At 49.4% G+C, this 17,814-nt stretch overlaps 1 long non-coding RNA gene across 1 annotated transcript in view; it reads left to right on the forward strand.

Moving 5' to 3' along the window:
* The first annotated feature begins 367 nt into the window (after window positions 1–367).
* The window catches only part of LOC117285319, a 60,071-nt gene continuing 42,624 nt past the window's right edge, over window positions 368–17,814 (forward strand). The window contains exon 1 of the long non-coding RNA XR_004516330.1: window positions 368–772. This is a non-coding gene — a long non-coding RNA (uncharacterized LOC117285319). The remainder of the gene's footprint in view (window positions 773–17,814) is intronic.

Below are 17,814 nucleotides of genomic sequence, written 5' to 3' on the forward strand. Positions count from 1 at the left end.
TTTTCCAGCCTCTGCTGCTGCCACCACCCGCCTGCCCAGCTCCCAGTCCCGGCCCCCGCCGCCGCCTGCAGCGTCCCCTGGAGCCCCTTGCTGCCCCGCTTTTTCCCTCTTGGCCTTCCAGCCTCCTCTTTGTCTCTTCTGCCGGCCCCTTCCCGTCTCTCTGGCTCCTGGCTTCCTTCTCACAAGTCTCTGCCCCTCTCTCGGGCTTCTGTGGCTTACTGCTGCCTCCTCCACATCTCTCAGTCTTGAGACACAGGTCTGAAGGTGTGGGGGGCCTGGGCACACCGGTGTGCACGCACCTGGGGGAGAGGCAAGGGCTCAGGGGTGCGGGGCACTGCTCCTGATTGTGAGGTGTGAGGTGGCCTTGAGCGTGGACCTGGAAAGCGTGGAGGCGCGTGGCCAGGTGGGACTGTGTGAGTGAGCACAGCTGTGCCCCGGCACCTGCCTCCGTGAGCGTCAGGGGTAGGTTCAGTCAGCCCCAGGAGAGGCCGCCACTCACTCACTCACCCTTCAGGGGGGCCTTCCAGCGCCTCGTGCCTCTGAGCTGCCTCCTGGGGCCACCGCTGTCGCCTTCCTCACCCTCCCTGCTCCTGGAGCACCTGTCCATCCACCCTCCTCCTCTCCTGCCCTGGTGCACTCCTCACCCCGACTTGGCTCTGTGCCCCTCTGTGAAGAACCCCTCCACCTGGACAGCTCCACACCCAAGCGCGGCCTCCAGGGGAGCCGGAGAACAGTCAGTGCCAGAGGCAGACAGGGAGGCGACACAGCAGAGGTGAGGCTGGCAGTAACATGGCACAGTGGTGAGAGGCAGGCCCCAGGCAGGGCAGCCGAGCACCCCTGATGGGAGCTTGTGCCCAGGGGGTGCGGGGGTCATTTCAGACTGAAGCTGCTCAGGGCTGAGGGCCTGGGTGTCCCCAGCCTCTGGGCTCGATGGGGCAGGTGCCCCACAGCCCCAGCCAAGGAGGTAAGTCCTTCTAGCCCAAGGCTCTGGACCGCGCTGTGCACAGCTGCTGCCGCCACACCTGCCCCCAACATGTACACAGGCACGTGTGCGTACACACACACACACACGCACACACACAAGCACGCCCGGCTGGAGGCTTGCCAGGGAGGCCCTGGCCCAGGTCCCTGGCCTGCGCGTGCCTGCCGCAGTCCTTACACTCGGGCCTTCTGGTGCCGCCACCTCCCGGGCCTCCTGGCCCCTGCTGGCCCATTCCTCAGCCCCTGGGACTCCTGGTCCCTCACTGCTTTGGGTTCCCACCGACGGAAGCCTTGCTCTTTGGCTTCTGGGCACAAGCCTTCCACCCCGACCCCGGCCCTGGCTGGGTGGGGGGTCCTGTGGGTGGAGGGCAGGAGGGAAGGTGTGAGTCTGTGTGTCTGTGTGGAACGGGGGCTGTTTAGATAAACAGATGGCAACAAATGGCATAAAATTATATACCCATAATGTCAGTTCATAACATTTTGTTCGACATACTTGATTTAATCGCTTAGCTGACGATTTGGCTTTTGGGCCCATATGGTGGGGAATGAAGCTGCGTGGCACCGGCTCCAATCTGGCTCTTTTATCACCAAGGCTGGGGCGCGGGGATGGGGGTCGGCTGGGGGAGGAGCGCGGTGCAGATGGAGAGGGAGCAGCGGACAGGAGCCCTGGGAGGGGCGGCTGCTGGGGTGAGGAGACTGTGCCCCTGGACCCCAGCTGGAGCAGGGGGCGTGGATGCCGGCCCTGTCCCCAGAGGCTCACAGCCCAGAGCTGGACCTGTCTTTTGCTCTCTTCAAAAGCAAGACCCACCCAGACCTCTGTGGCAACTGGTCCCTCCCACTTCTTTGGAATTTAGGAATCTGTGTGTGTGCTTGTGTGCGGGAGGGTGTCCGCAGCCTTGGATAGCTTGTGTGTGGGATTCGGTCTTGTGCTTTGCCCAGCTTCTACGCTGAGCGATGGTGAAAGGGTGTGAACAGTGTCGGTGACTGTCACATCTGGTGGGACTCTGAGTGGAAGTGCAAGGTGTGTGAACCTGAGTGTGGTGTGACGGATGACGGCAGGGGAGCGGGGCTGGCTGAGCGGCGGCACACAGGAGTTGTGAGTGTGCGCCATCCCGCAGAGGCTTATTCTGAGTGTGACTGCTGGTTCGTGTGTGACTTCACGCTTTGCAAACAGAAGTCAGCCCTGGGTGGGCACCCTAGATGCCTCGGACTCTGAGCGCACAGGTCTGTGATTGCCAGGTGCTTCCCACAGAGCTGCCCTCTCCCCTTCCACCCTCTCTGCCCGCTGGCCTCGGAGCGCTGCCAGCCCCACAAGCGGCAAATCTGGGCCCAAATCAGCACCATCACTCAAGTTGCAGCCTCATCTGCCCCCTGCTGGGTGCTGCCCGCTGTCTCCGGAATGGGCGAGTGCTGGCCTGGGTGGAAGGCCCCTCACCCATCTCCCTGGGACCCTGTTCCCAGCCCCAGTGCTGGCCTTGTGTGTGTTGAGGCCGGACTGTGCTGGGGGACTTGCTGCTTGTCTGCCCTCCGGCATCTCTGCTCCTGCCTCTGCCTCTCCCTTCCTGCGGGCCTTTCTTCTCCATTTCTGCTCCTCCCTCTGTCTTCTCTTCTTGTTCCTGGGCCACTTCTCTGAGTCTCTGAAAGGGCAGGTAAGGACAGAGCTGCAGCTGGGGCACAGGCCCTCTCTGTTTGGCTAGTCTTTTTTTTTTTTGGTACCGGGGATCGAACTCGGGTCCTTGCGCTTGCAAGGCAGGCCACCGAACCACTGAGCTAAATCCCCAGCCTGTTTGGCTAGTCTTTTTTTTTTTTGGTACCGGGGATCGAACTCGGGTCCTTGCGCTTGCAAGGCAGGCCACCGAACCACTGAGCTAAATCCCCAGCCTGTTTGGCTAGTCTTACTACCACTCTTCCCTCAAAGCAGCAGGAAGGCCTTGGGGTGGGCGGAGGGTGGGAATGCAACAGGGCCCTGCTTGGGAAAGGTGCGCGCCCCAGCCACGGCCTGACTGCCAGGCCATCCGGTCCTTCATTCACTCACTCGGGCAGTCAGTGATCACGGGGTCAGGCAAGGCGCTAACCCAGCCGAGCACGGTGCTTCTAGACTCGGACTTGAGAGCCTCAGCTATGTACGGGAGATGGGTGTGAAAGCATGTAGGAGACGGGAAAGAGGTTCCAGTGGTGCCGAAGCGGGGCTGAATTCTAAGGGGCAGACTTTGGGAGCCTGGGGAGAAGCATTAGGAGAAAGTACGCTGTCTGGTGCATAAAAAACATTTTGTTTTTCTACTTACAGAAATCATACTTGGTCAGTGCAGAATGCTTAGAAAGTACCACAAAGCTTAAAGAAAGACAAAAAGACAAAACGATTTACAAATCGTAAAGAAAATCTCAGGGAGTCTTGAGAGATCACAGAGTTTCGCAGGACGAATAACGGGATGCTGGGTGAGCTGGGTGCGGTGGAGTTCAGAGGACAGCGTCCTAGGTACGGCACAGTTTTATGTCCTACTTTAGAAGAAGTGTTCTGGAAGGTGGGTGAGGTGGCTGAGATGTGATGCAGAGACCAGCGAGGTAGTCACTGGGAAGTGATGAGCAGCCGCACAGTGGGAGGGGAAGAAGGGAACCCCAGGTGAAGCCGGAAGGAACCCTAATGGAGCCCAGAGGAAGTGGGCGCCACACCCAGGCTGGGCGGCAGCGGCGGAAACTGAGGCCTCTTCCTCCAAGGCAGAGGGCCGGCCAGTGCCCTGGCCCATTGCCTTCTTAGACCCGCTCCCTGGGTGCTCCTGGAAGTCTTCGAGCAGCTGTGCTCCTTCCTGGGTCAGCCCTGCTCCCCTGCAGGCACAGGGGAAGAGTCCAACAAATGCTGTTTTCTGCCCAGGGTGCAGATCCTTCTTCAGCTCTGACTTTGCTTGAAAGACATCGGGGCTTCCTGCTGCATCTTCAAAGCCCTCCAGGTCCAGCCTTGCCCGGTCTCCCAGCCTCATCTGCTGCAGCCCCTGCTCTCGGACCCTGCGTGTGGTTTGCGTGCTCTTTCTCTTGGTGCCATCTCCCTCTTCCAGCCAGACAGCCCAGCTGGATCTCAATGGTCTGGGAGCCTCTCTTAGCCCTCTAGAGCCCCTGGGGTCCTCACAAGGATTTTCCTCTGGTCTGAAGTTTCATATCCCCTCAAATTCACATTGAGACCCTAACTGTCAGGGTGGTGGTATTAGGAGGTGGGGTTTGGGGCAGGTGGTTAGGTCATAAGGGTGGAGTCCTCATGAAAGGGGCCAGTTCCCTTATAAAAGAGACACCATGGTCCCTTCCACCATGGGGGACACAGCAAGAGGGTGTCATCTGTGAGGGAGCAGGCCCTTGCCAGACCCAGGATCTGCTGCTGCCTTGATCTTGGACGCCCAGCCTCCCTAAATGGGAAATGTATTCTTTCATTCTTTCCCTTCTCTCTCTCTGTCTCTCTCTCTGTCTCTCTCTCTCTCTCTCTCTCTGTCTCTCTCTCTCTCTCTGTCTCTGTCTCTCTCTCTCTCTCTCTCTCTGTCTCTCTCTCTCTCTCTGTCTCTGTCTCTCTCTCTCTCTCTCTCTCTTTCTTTCCAAGGGCCTTACTATGTAGTCCAGGCTGGCCTTGAACTCACTGTGATCCTCCTGCCTCAGCCTCCTGAGTGCTGGGATTACAGGAGAACACCACACCCAGTGAAATTGATTTCTGCTGTTTATAAAACACCCAGTTTGTGATATTTTGTCATAAACAGACTAAGACACCCCGCCCATGCTGGAGACTGAGCCCAGGGGGGAGCACTGAGCTATATATCCAGCCCTTCTAATTTTATTTTAAGACAGAGCCTCCTTAAATTACCCAGGCTGATTTCAAACCTGAAAATTTCCTGCCTCAGCCTCCCAAATATCTGGGAATACAAGCACGTGTCACTACACCCGGCCACGGTTTCCCTTTCAGAAGACCTTATTATTTCGTATCATCTTTGTGCTCGACTGAACGGAAGTCCTTTAGGCAGGGCTTGGTTTTTAAACTCTCGCTCTCCGTAGCGCCAGTGCCTAGAATAGCTCAGGGAATGTATTCGGTGGGCGAATGTGCCGGTGGTGCACTAGGGTAGGCTGTGTGGAGACAGGGCTGGGGTTGAGGAAGCGGGGTGTAGGGAGGGCTGGCTGCAGAGGCAGGGCTGGGGCCGGGAGGTAGGTGTTTATGGTGAGGTGGGCCTGGAGGTGGGGCCGTGTTGGCACAGTGCTGGGTCTGGGCGCAAGTTAGCAAGGCCGTGGTAAATGGTGAGCAGGCAACCGCGGTGTCAGAGAAAGGAGGAGATGGGCGTTCAGGGGCAGGGAATGGGCAGCAGAGGAGGAGAGCACAGCGCGCCCCCGGCCTCTGCAGGCCTCTGACTCTCAGCACTGCTGACCCAGCGTTTCCTCAGTAGCCAGCGTCTCCCCAGAAGGAGAGGAGAGGAGAGGAGACCGGGGAGAAGAGCCTAAAAGGGTGAAGAAGGATTTTCATTATGAAGTTAATTAGCTTCAGAGCCGCTGCACCTTTCAGGACGAGGAATTAGAGGGATTTAATTGCTTTATCAGCCTTCCCTTTGATTTTCAGCAATCAGGCCGATTCCATTTAATTTAACTGCCACAGACGAGGAGAAAATTGATGCGCTCACCTGCCTCGGAGCAGAAAGAGAGCGCGGGAAGAGGGAGAGGGGGAGCCAGAGAGACTGGCGAACCCAGAGCCTTCAGATTAATGCAAACCAGCAGCCTTTGCTCACAAGTGGAGACAGGGTAGCCGCGAGGGGTCGGGAGCCTGTGCAGCTTGCGCGATTCTGCGAGCTCGCGTGTTGGCGTGTGGGAGTTTGTGACTGTGCACGTGTGCACGAGCGGGTGGCTTGGTCGGTGTGAGGGGCGGTGAAGCCAGTGGCACGGGAGACGTGTGACTGACCGCCAGAGGCGCGTGCGTATGGGAACAGCGGTGGGACGGGTTCGTCTTTGCCCGTGTAACCGTGTGCACAGAGACTGCGTGCGTGGCGGGCGCATCTCCGCGTTCTTCTGCTCAGGAAGTGCCGAGCAGCTCCTGCTAAGCCAGCTCAGTCTGTGGGACAGACTACTGAGCCGGTCCCGTCTCAGGGATCCACGTGTAAGACAGCCCGGAGACAGCCCGGCGGACGGTGTGGTGGCTACGGCAAGCGTGGCGTGGGTTGCTTTGGAAGGCCTCCCAGAAAGAGAAGAGTTTCCGAGTGTGGAAGGGAGGCTGGGTCCCGGGTCCGGGAAGGACACTGCCCCTGGATCAAAAGCATGAGCCAAACAGGAGGAAGCCGGGGCTGCCCAGGACTCTGGGCCCAGAGCAGAAAGGACTCGGGTGGTGTTAAGATAGGGTCCCAGTGGGGTCTCGGGGGAAGTAACTGCCCGATATGCGCAGTAGACGTACTGCTCTGCGGCTGGGTGGAGCGTGGATGAGAAGCAAGACCAGCATCAAGGGAGACCCTGGCAGCCATTCCTCCAGGCAGAGAGACTGTGAGGGTCCGGGGACGAGGGGCTGGACTAGGTAGAATGAGCCGCACAGAAGAAGGTTTGAAAGGTTCTGGGCAGCAAGGTGGGTGAGGGGATGACCTGGTCCTGAACATGTGGCGTTCAGGCTGTTCAGGATCTCCAGGCTGAGGCACTGCGCAGGCACTGGAACGTGGGGTGCGCTCAGCAGAGTGCTGGCCTGGAGACGCAATGGGGAGACTTCAGAGTGTGGGGGTGGCGAGGGGTGCTGCAGGAGCCGGGAGACGCCCAGGGAATGCAGGGAGATGAAGAGAAAGGAGGTCAAGGGCAGAAGCCTGGAGATCACTCATGTGTACGAGCCCGGAGGAAGGAAGAGAAACAGGGAAGATGATGAAAAAGCAGACGAAACAGGAAAACTGAAACCTGAGAAAGAGCAGAGCATCACGGAGAGGTTGAGTTTGGGGTTGGCTACGAGAAATCCACACGGGGCGTCCAGCGGGCAGGGTTGAGAGCCCTTGTGGTGCCGCCGGCGCCCAGGAAAGGAGGTGGAGTAGGTGACGAGATTAAAGGCGAGCTGCGTTGTGCAGGGCTCTGAACACCACATTATAAGTTAATGCTTTAGCCTCGACGGTCTTTGGGAAAGTGATGACTCAATCGTATTTGTCATTCTGTCTTGGTCTGATTTGCTCTGAGATCTGAGCTTGAGACAAGGCTGGGTAAAGGCAATTCATTGGGGAGAGGCGTGCGGGACTGCCAAGGGGAGGGAAGCCGGCTGCTAGCTCGGGTCCCTTCGGAGCCGTACCCTTAGGACTGTCCCTCCAGAGAACAGGAAGCTGAGGGGCCCTTCAGCTGACGGCTGCTGTCGGGGCCATGCCATTGCTTCCCCTGGGCTAGCTGTACTTGTACCGGAAGTGGGCCAAGAAGCAGTACTAGGCTCAGGTGAAGAAAGATTCTGCAGGCCCTTGGGACCAGTGCAGGAGAGGGCAGAAGAGATGAAGCAGTCAGGAGATGATTGTAATGTCAGGAGAATCCTGGATGGAGAATGTAAAGTCTGGTAGAAGGAAGCTCTTTCTTGGAGGTATAGAACCAATTGGATTTGTAGATAAATTTGATGTCTATACCCTCTTCCCAGGAATCTGTAGATATGTTGAGTTATGGAGCAAGGGGGAATTAAAGTTGCAGATGGGATTGGGGTTATTAATCAGCGACAGATTTATCCTGGACCTGAATGTGTCAGTGTACACAAGTAAAGGAAGGAGGTGGGAAGGTCTGAGTTCTAGGGAAACTTGAAGATGCAGCAAGGGCCCTGAGCTGTGGGAGGCAGGCCGTCTCTAGAAGTCAGAAAGGGAGTGGATTCTCCCCGAGACCTCCCAAAAGACGGTATTGCAGACGCTCGGCTTGAGTGAGATGCCGTCAGTACTTCTGACTTCCACAGGAGAAAGATACTAAATCTGGGTTGTTTAAGCCACTAGGCTGGTGGTACTTGTTATAGCAGCAACAAGAAACTAATAAAAAAAACCTAAGAAGGAACTCGAACAACTTCCAAGATTTCTAGTTTGGGCCAGACGAGGAGGAATTTATTGAGAAAGAGAGAGAAGTGAATTTGGGAGAGGAGCCCTGGGAGAGAAACCCCACCACCATCTGCTTGTCTCACAGCAGGGGCTTCATGTGGTGCGACCCACACAGGACTGAAGCCCGGGTGCAGGACGATTTGGGGAAGGATGTGGGCCTTGTCACGGTGGGGATTGAGGCCGGGCCCGTGGGGGGCAGTGTGCCACGGCTGCTGCTATGGGGTGCTCTACTGGTCCTGCTGTCCTCTCGGCGAGTTCTTTGTGTGTCGTGCTGCTTGTGTAGCTCTGTCCTCTCTCCTGCAGTCTTACCAGCCCCAGCCACTTGGTCTCTTGGGAGGTGGCCTGCAGGGTGCCTCTGGGCTGTTATGCATTGCGCACATGGCATCACTCTGAGGTTGTTATGCACACAGGCGACAGCATGGACTGTCCGTGTCCAGCTGCAGACAGCATGTAAGAAGGGAAGAAGACGCCTCTGTTTTGCCACTAACTATAGCTCCAGGACCCTAGCCTGGGCCTGCATCCAGGATGTACAAGGGGCTCCAGGCCTGAGTCCCGGACAGAGCAGGGCAGCCCTGGATGAGGCCCACAGGCCGGGACACGAGGCTGGGGAGGCCAGCTCTCCCCCTGCCTAGCACCCCAACCCTGTTGACTGCCTTTTGATTAGAATCTGGACTCTAACTTTGAATTAACCTGATTAATGTAACGAAGGCAGGGCCTGCTCGGCGCTGCCTGGTGATGAGGGCAGATGGATTGGGAGCGAAGGCGCTGGGATGGAGGCGCGGCCGTAATTGTTGTATTCGCTGCTCCCTACCTTGCTGACCCTGCTGTTTAGCCCATTAATGATGACACGCAGGCCTCACCGTCCAGACAAAATGACAGAGGACCTGGGAGGAGGGGACCTGGGCTTGGAGCCTGAGGACGGAGCCATGCGAGGGTAGGAGACGGGGAGAGCAACAGTGTAGGGCAGGGCTTGCTCAGGGCCCTGCTCCTTAGGGTGACCGCCCAGCCCTGGACTTTGAGGAGGGGCTGCTGCAGTGGGCGGCTCCACTCCCCCAAGATCGGGAGGGCTTCCTCTAGGAGGGTCTCTGAAGGAGGAGAGGAAAGCCAGAGCGTGGGCAGAGCAGTGCTTTCCCACAGGCTTCATCCTGAGGTAGACTGGAGAGCACGTGGGATCAAGGCAGTCTCTGGGGTGCGGATGGACACATGTCTGTACCCCGAGCACAGAGAACTCCTGCAGAAGGCAATAGGATGTCTCACCACAGAAGGATGGCTCCTTACTCTGCCTCAGAGAAGGCGAGCTGGATGCCCTCATTCAGGAACATTAGGGTTTGTGCGGCGAATATCGTCGAAAGGCTGTGAGATCAAAACAGGGAGCAGTACAGCTGACTTGCTCTTGGCTGGGCCAGGCGGGTCACTGGGGGTGTGACCTGGAAGGGCTTTGCCCTCCTTGGCTTCTCCCTCTGGTACTGGGCCATCATGGTGTGGGAACCTTTCCTCGGCTGGACTATCCACCATGCCTTCCTGCCTTGGAGGCAGCCGATCATAAATTGAATCCATAAAACCCAGAGCCAGGGCCAGGGATTTAGCTCAGCGGCACTGCACCTGCCTGGCAAGTGCAACATCCTAAGTTCGATTCCTGTACTAAAACAAAACACCCCCCGCAAAGCACCCTGAGTCAGAATAAACTTCTCATCCTCCACGAAGTTGTGGGTGTTGGGTATTGTGTCTCAGAAGAGTCACAAGAAAAGTGACTAAGACAGTGTACTTGACTTCATTCCCTCCCTCCCTCCCTCATGTGTCATCTATTCAAGGTGGCAAAAGCGGTCTAGTTCTGATGCGGACTTGCTCATGCCACTACACAGCCAGACGCCTTCCTCCCCCTGGGCCTCAGCTGGCTGCGATGTAACTGAGGGGTGGACCGGGTGTTCGGCCCTGGTGCGAACCAGCGTGGGGTGCTGCAGATCTCTTTTGACACCCATGGCCTTCCCTGGTGGCTCTGCATGGCTGGGGTGCTGTCTCAGAGCTCGAGGACATTGTCCAGTCCACACTGGGCCCTGCTGGACCTCCCATGTCTACTTCCTAGTGTTGAACAACCACTTGGCTTTGTGGACAATGTTAAGCCCATGAGCAAGAAAAAACCCCCGCTTTTTCTTGGCACCCCTGACAAACCATGCCTCCTTCACAGTGCACCGGAGGCAGTTGATTTGTAAAATAAACCTAGAACTTCACGTTTTCCCCTTGAGCTCCAGTATATTAATTTTGACCAAGCTTTCTGTGAGGCCCTTATTCTGTCCTTGACACTTAACAAGTTTCATATCTTCTGATGATCTGATGAGTCTGCAGGTCATTAACAAGAACAGGAATTTGGAAGAGCTGAGGATAGAGTACTGGAAAAAAAACTCCATAAATTTCCTTTGGAACGCACACTGATCTGCTTTTTTAACACCTTTCTCCACCTGCACTGCTGGTACCCGGTGAGCCTGTACTGGAGGGCACCACGAGTGAATGTCCTTTGTTCGGTGCCCACACTGCTAACAGTGCATTTCCAAGCAGAACGTAAGCTCTGTGGGGGCAGGACCACATCTGCCCTGCTTACCACGGAACCTCCAGTGCCTGCTGTGCTGTCTGAGACATGGAAAGCGCCCAGGTGGTGTCCCCGGGAGAAGAAATGACTCGTGTATGGAAATGAGGGCAGTGGAGGGGACGATTAAGAACAGTAGTGCAGGGCTGGGGATGTAGCTCAGTGGTTCTGCTGCCTGCTTCACAAGTGCAGGGCCCTGAGTTCGATCCCTGGTACCCCCCAAAAAAGAACAGTAGTGCATGTTACATCTGATGCCTACCTTCTGGCGTCTGATGCCAGGCTTTTGAAGGAAGGAGTGGAGAAAAGAGGATGATTTAGTGAGAAATTTTAAACCAGACTTAGGGGAGGGGGGCAGGCACTGGGGTCAGGCTGAGTTGAGCTTGAATTTAGTCATTCAATAACTGCATGATTGAAAGTGATTGTTTATCGTTAGATCCTCAGTTTTTTCATCTGTTCAATGGGAAGGATGGTATCTAACCCTCTTAGTTATTTTAAGATGAAATGCGACAGTGGAGAAACTCCTGGCAAGTGATTTGGCCCCTGTCCCTTACCCGATCTCCCTCGTCGTCTTCAGGGTGGACACAAGAAAGAGGAAGGGTGGGGGAAAGTTATTTGTGCTCTGAGGTGCTGGCATTGGAGGTCAACTCCAACTTTTTTAAAAAAGCTGGTTTCGCTTATATGAGGTATGAATGCTACTTGCACAAAATCCAGAAGATTCACATATGCAAAATAGATGTCACCTGTAATGCTACCACATGTGTGACCACTGTTAACATGTTGGTAATATAACTCTCAAAGCTTTAGTTTTATGTGTACATAATCAGCTTAATTTTTTGTAAAAATTGAGTTATATGTATATTGTATTGAGAACTTTATTTTTCACTTAATAGTGCATCGTGGACAATTTTTCAAGCCGGTGAATACGGTTCTGTAACCTGTCTCACATTGCTAATGATCACGTTAGAGTCCACTGTGAGGATAATGACTGACTAATCACTTATTGATGGACATTTGTCCTGCCACCCACTTTTATGAACAGTTGTGCAAGGAATGTTCCTGAGCACCTGTCTCTGAGTCCGAGAGAAACAGGGAAGGAACCAGCGTTACTTCCTACAAGTTTCCCAACGAGGCCGGACTGACGGAGTCTTGCCTGGACGTTGTCAGGAAGTGAGGGCTCGGGTCTGTGAGCTGGAGAGCAGGGCTGGCTGCCCAGACTGGGGCTTCATCGAGGGCTGTGGGCGGAGGGCTCTGCTGCAGGTGCAGACTGGGCTGAGGCCCTGACCCGGAGGGGTTTCCTAAGTGTATTGTTGAATGAGAAAAGCAGACCTAGAACAAAACATTTTTCCTTTGTATATATACAAGCATCTCCCTCTTTTTGTTTTTCAAGGAAAACAAAAAGTTTAATAAGATGAAAAGAAGACTCTCCACGAACACCTCCCTATGTATATTTGGACTCTGTAGGGTTCCATGTAAATAAAATCTTGGTGCTAAAGAATTTTAAAAAATATAATACTATACCTTTCTTTTTTATTGCAGTAAAATTTATACAATAAATTCTCCATTTTAACCATTTTGAGTGTACAATTCAGTGGCAGTTATTATATTCACAACATTGCACCATTTTGCAAAATTTTTCATCACACTGAACAGAAATTTTAAACCCATTGAATAATATCCCCATTCCTCCCTCCCTCCCAGCAGCCTGCAATAAGTTTAATCTGCTTTCTGCCTATGAATTTGCCTATTCTAAATATTTACGTACGAATTTGCTTATTCTGAGTATTTATGTATGAATTTGCTTATTCTGAGTAGTTCATAATTCTACCTGTTGCACGGAATCATGCTGTCTTCGCCATCCCTGATGTTTTGCACTCAGCACAGTGCTGCCCAGGTCATCCTCACTGTAGCGTGATCCGTGCCTTCTTTCACTTCTGTGTTTAACATCTCTGCATGTGCCACGTTTTGTTTACCCACTCATGGCGTAGGTCGACACCTGCCCGTCCAGATCCATTCCTGCCAATCAGGTGTGCTGTATGAAATGCTAACCTGGAGACTGTTTCCCATTATTTCAAATGAGAAAAATTACAACAGGTTATTTGTTAACTCAAATCCCCTAGCTGATTTCCTAAAATGTAACTAAACCCAACAAAATGCCGATAAATAAACAACAAATTATGATAGGATGTAAGGTGCTCAAAAAATGCTTCTTATATACCAAACAGTGAATACAGTTGCAACAAATGATTCCTCTGTTAGCAGTAGGAGGATTTTTGTTTTTCCTGTGCTGTGGACAGAATCCTGGGGCCCCTTTTCACTGGGTTATACCCTCGGCCCTTTTTACTTATTATTTTATGACAGGGTCTTGCTAAGTTGCTCAAACTGGACTCCAACTTGCAATCCTCCTACCTCAGCCTCCCAAGTAGCTGGGATAGGGCCAAGTATTTAGCTCAGTGGTTCCGCTGACTTGTAAGTGTAAGGACCTGAATTCTATCCCTGGTATCTTAAAAAAAAAAAAAAAGTTCTCTGCTAAGTAGCTGGGATTACAGGCTCGTGCCATTGTGGTCTGCTAATGAGTCTAAGGTCCAACCAATTCCATTTGAAATGTAACTTGGGGCTCTTCTGCATATCATTGTGTTTAGGGCACCTTGTTGAATCTGGGAAAAGCTTTTACTGTATCTATTTTCCCTATGTAAACATGAGCTAAAATATGTTACTGGGGGATACATGTGTTCTATAAAGTTTGGGTATTAAAAACTAGTAGTGTCCTTTTGGAAAAGTGTTAGTGGAGGTATATATATATATATACACATACATACATACATACATACATACATACATACATACATACATACATACATACATACATACATACATACATACATACATACATACATACATACATACATACATACATACATACATACATACATACATACATACATACATACATACATACATACATACATACATACATACATACATACATACATACATACATACATACATACATACATACATACATACATACATACATACATACATACATACATACATACATACATACATACATACATACATACATACATACATACATACATACATACATACATACATACATACATACATACATACATACATACACACACACATACATATATATGACACACAGAAAAATACATGTTTTGGCTTTGCCTTTTAACTACATTGAAAATCACACACACACACACACACACACACACACACACAAAGCTAGTGACAATAAAGAGTGGACTAGAATTAGAAAAGGTGGCCAATGAGAGCTTTAGTTTTATCTATAATATTTACATTTGATAAGAATATATTTATATATTACTAATGTGCTTAAACATAAACAAACTAACAAATCATAAGTACATAAAATGTGCTTAATGCCCAGGAAAGCTGTTGGTATAGAAGACCATGATGTAATATTAACCAAAGACAGACATTCTTTCTTTCTCCTTTCCAGAGTGTCAAGGTGAAAGGCTTCAAATCAGAAATCCAAACCGTGGCAGAGACATCCAGATAGTTGTCAATATCGTTTGAGATCAGGAATTTATTGACAGGGACTTTGGGGAGCCATGCAGGACGGGAGAGGTACTATGAGGTAGAGCTGCACAGACCCATCACATCCCCAGCAAGGAGTGCACACGCTCGAGGAGGTGTGGTGGTGGGGTTACTGCTTGCCGGTAGGAGGCCTTAGAGCTCGTGAGTCAGCCCTGACCACTGAGATGTTTCTCCTGCCACTCCACGAAGATGTGAATGTCCAGCTTGGTACACTTTTGGATGACACTAAGAGGAGCATTTCACTGATGGGCTGGGTGACAGAACTGAGATTTGAAATGATCTCAGCAGGCTGGAATAATGATCCTACATGAACAAATGACCTTCAGAGAGTGGGGAAATGGAGTCCTGCAGGTAGGTTGAGATCAGAGGTATGAATGAATTCAGGGCTGAGAGCTCTGGTCCAGGTATGAGTCACATGAAAAAGGCAGTCTATTTGACATCAGATTCATTGTGAGTCAATTGTGTGGCACTTCTAGGAGCCTGGTGATTCTGAGGCTGCCTCAGTAGAAATCCTGGAATAAGAAAAGTTAACCTTTCCTATTGGGCCTCATATTTTGCTAGGGTCAGTGGGGGAAATCTTTAAGAGCAACATCCAGAGGAGGTCAACCCCTCAAGATAAGGAATCTGAACATCAAGTCTTACAAATAGGGTGACCGTAACATCTATTACCCAAACTGGGACACCTGTGAGACAGAGTTAGTCATAAGAGGAATGTATAATTCCACCTTTAGGGTATCTTCAGAGGAGCTGGGACCTTTATACTGTAAAAGAGAAGACTTTTAAAAATCTAAAGAGTTGTCATATGAAATGGGGAACATGTTTTATAACCCATTTTTAAAAAATTATTGTTTAAAAAGAAACACCTCATTGAAAAAAATTCAAAAGATATGCAACTAACTTTCTTCTCTCAAATATGGACAAAACTAGTATACGCGTTGTTCAGTTGCTATGATAATTGTTTTGTTTGTTCATTTGAGACAGACTCTTGCCATGAAGTTTAGGCTGGACTTGACCTCACTATGTAGCCCATACTGGATTCAAACTCATGTGGATCCTTGTGCCTTGGCCTCTTGAATACTGGTGTTATGGCTTTATGCCATCACATCCAGCGAATTTTTAAAAATTATAATTTTTGTTTGGTACCAGGGATCGAGCTTGGGCCCTTGAACTTACAAGGCACGTGGCAGAACCACTGAACTAAATTCCCAGCCGTAAAAATTGTAATTTTTATCAGTATCAATGCGTGTATCAATACACGATGATTACATTCGTTGTGGGGCGTTGGTACACATGCAGAACACGATTTCTTTTGTCCCATTCCCCTCTGCTCCTTCCCTCTAAAAGATCAAAGTGTTAAAATGACTTCAAAGTATTTATAAATATAGCGATTGAGTGAGTTTAAAGTGTTTATAATTTATGCCTGGAGAATAAGTTTATAAACTTAAAAAATAAAAGAAGACTAGTTAAAAGGAAAAAGTCCTCTTTTTCTTCTTCTTTCTTTTTTCTTTCAGTACTGGGGATCAAACTCAGGACCTCGTGCTTTTGAGGCAGGCGTGGTGTCACGGAGACTCATTGCCAGCCCAACCCCCCTTTTCTGTACCCTTTCCACTTATATCAGCCACATGGTTCAGGAGTAACCATTATCAACTTATCATGTACAGTTCTAAATGTCTTTAAAAGCTTAAAATTTTAAGTAATATTTACGTGAAGCAAGTATAACAAAATCTTGATAATTGTTATGTCTGCGGGATTAGAATATGAGAGTTCACTGTACTGTTTTCTCCACTTTTGTGTGTGTTTGAATTTTTTACTAACATGGCATATTTACATAGCTCAAGAAGCAACCAAATGCAAGTAATTGCTGTCCTGTGAACATTTAAAACTTGTTTGGTTAAATCTTCTGTCTTTGCATTCTGATTTCCATAGAAATTTTATGCTTTTCTTGCTATTTAAACTTTGAATTGTTTAGAATTATTTTTGACTGTTATGGAAGATTAGGATAGGGTCTCAAGTTGCCATCTACACTCACTTTATGTTGGTCTATTCTCCTAATATACTCACGTTACAATTTACAGCCATATACATGCTTTTTTTTTTTTATTTGCAGTACTGGGAAACAAGCCCAGGAGACTCTACCACTGAAGCTATCATCCCAGCCCTTTTAATTTTTTTAAAGCAATTTTTTTTTTCAGTACCAGGGATCAGACTCAGGACCTTGCGCCTGCCAGTCAGGCACAGTGCCGCTGAGCTACACCCCTGGCCCATTTGATTTTTACACTTTGAGACAAGGTTTTACTAAATTATCCAGGTAAAAGTTGAATTTCTGATCCTCCTGGAATTGCCTAAATTCTGAAATTATAGGTATGAGACACCATGTCTTTCTCTTTCTTCTTTAAAAAACATATATGTTGTGGTTTTTATCACATTTAATTTATCATATAACTTGTTTTTCCTAGAGTTAATAATCACCTCCGTGGGTTTTTGGTTTTGTTTTGCTAGCTTTTCTATTTACTTATTACTAGTCCATATTCAACAGAAGGATGGAATCCTTTATTTTAGTCAAATATATTTTATAATCTATTGTTACCACATTTTTTTTTATCAGTAACACAGATGGCCCTAGAAAAAGGTACTTCTCTGGATAGATGAATTTTAGCAAGATGCTTTCTAGGATGATAAATTATAAAACAGAACTCCCTGTGGGAAGACCAATTAGCAAGAAACTCCTTTTCCTTTAGATTTGATACAACCCTTCATTAGGATTGTTACATAGTTAGCAGAGTACAGTGAGTATTTCAGCTCTTATTCAAGACCTTAAGCCAGACCCTGAAGTCAGGGAGCAACCTACATAATGATGAAAGGCCCTTCTTGTTCCTATTTGGTACTGGTAAATCCATGGTTACGCTGCATAGCTATTACGGTGGGATTTTCCTTCTCTGTTACAGTGGGAATTTCCGTTACCTGTCCCCTATGTTATGTCTTTGGCTTATGGGATCTCAAGTAGTCCTCTTTTTTGATATATTGATTCATTTTTGATGGAGAACTACCTCTAGTAACTTTATGAAAAGAATACTTGAGAGGTAAGTTTTTAGGGACACTGGATGCGTGATAACCTCATTTAATCTCATATTGGATATTTTGGCTGGGTATAGAATTTCAGACTTGAAATCATTTTCTAAAAGCATTGAAGGTGTTATTATTCCGTTACCTTGTAGCTTGAGTTATTGTTATCGACAGTCTCTACTATTCTTACTCCCAAATTGTCACATGTGGTTTTTATTTTCTTGTTTTTCCCATCCTGGAACTTCCATTTCTTCCTTGGTGTTCTACAATTTCATTATTACGTGCTTTGGTATGAGAATTTGTAAGTCAATTTTACTGGCTATTTAATAGGGCCTTTCAATCTAGAAATTCAATCTAGAATTTTAGAATTATTTTCTAAAGAATTTCTAGAGTTATGTTTTAAAAATAATTTTCTTATTTCCATTTTGTCTTGTTTTTCTAAGACTGAGATATTTAAATTTTCTATTTATCCCCTAGTCTAAAATTTTTATCTTTCCTGGTTTCATCTCTGTGGCTATTTGTTCTCTTTTTCATGATTTGCTCAGCTTTATCTTGAATATTTTTATTTCTAAT

Source organism: Fukomys damarensis, unplaced genomic scaffold (genome assembly GCF_012274545.1).
Source record: "Fukomys damarensis isolate Sample0158 unplaced genomic scaffold, DMR_v1.0_HiC HiC_scaffold_8, whole genome shotgun sequence".
In the NCBI taxonomy this organism is placed as follows: Eukaryota; Metazoa; Chordata; class Mammalia; order Rodentia; family Bathyergidae; genus Fukomys; species Fukomys damarensis.